At 46.7% G+C, this 950-nt stretch overlaps 1 long non-coding RNA gene across 1 annotated transcript in view; it reads left to right on the plus strand.

The window, feature by feature from the left end:
* Positions 1–470: 470 nt before the first annotated feature.
* Positions 471–950, plus strand: part of LOC102200013 (uncharacterized) — a 2716-nt gene continuing 2236 nt past the window's right edge. Inside the window, exons 1-2 of the long non-coding RNA XR_312514.1 lie at positions 471–577; positions 845–882. This is a non-coding gene — a long non-coding RNA (uncharacterized LOC102200013). The remainder of the gene's footprint in view (positions 578–844; positions 883–950) is intronic.

A 950-nucleotide genomic window follows, 5' to 3' on the forward strand; every position in this document is an offset into this window, starting at 1 on the left:
CAACTCAGGAAACATGGCCTAAATAGGGAACAAAATACAAACATACAAGAAAACTAAGAATACTGGGCCAACATGGCCCAGGACCATGACATATTCACATAAATAATCCCGTGGATTCCCCTGACTCCCATGTTGTGTCTTCCTCCTCAATAAGTCCGTGCCTCGTGCTCTCCACCCCCATGTGTCTGCACTCCCCGTGCTCGCTGCTCTCTGGCTTTCCACGCTCTTCCTGCAGGAAGCATTAGAAGCAGCTGTCAGGAGACTAAAATACTGCAGGCATGCACTCGCTGGACTTGACACTAACAACACTAACGTGGAGTCTCATGCAACAATCCTGCACCGGTGGGAGCTCCATCATTCTCTCAAGTAGCTCCCCCGACGAGCCTGATCAGCAGCAGGTGTGTGAGGTCCTAAGGTGTGGCCAGTGCCACCCCCCCCCACACACACACACACACACAAACCCAGAAACCAGGAAGACGAGAGACAGCAACACCAAAAGTACACGTCCATAACTGCTCATAACTGTCAGGGACCCTGAGTCTGACAGTTACTTGTTGAAGGTCCAAACTGAATTCAGGTTAAGTTATAGAATTGAATAATCCCACACTGGCAGCACCAGCAGCAACTTCAAGCATTTAAACAACCAGGATTCTTGAAGTGTTTTCATTTTCAAGCTTTTCTGGCACATATGTGGTTTGTCCTCTTGATGACTGTCCGAAATGCTGCTGCTCACTGTCTTTGTGAACAGATGAACATTTCAAGACATCAGGATGTATTCGCAGGGACCAGTTGCACCTGACCTTTCACCTGTAACAGTTTAAACTCACCTTTGTGCTTTTTTCAGATGTTCCTGTGGAAACACAGTATGATGATGTCACAGAGGTGAGTTTGGGGAACTTTGAATCTTTTAAACTGTTCAAGAGTCCAGTGAAGAAAACTCAAAACAAGAA

The sequence above is a fragment of the Pundamilia nyererei genome, unplaced genomic scaffold (genome assembly GCF_000239375.1).
Source record: "Pundamilia nyererei isolate P.nyererei 1_Seehausen unplaced genomic scaffold, PunNye1.0 scaffold01251, whole genome shotgun sequence".
NCBI classification, from domain to species: domain Eukaryota; kingdom Metazoa; phylum Chordata; class Actinopteri; order Cichliformes; family Cichlidae; genus Pundamilia; species Pundamilia nyererei.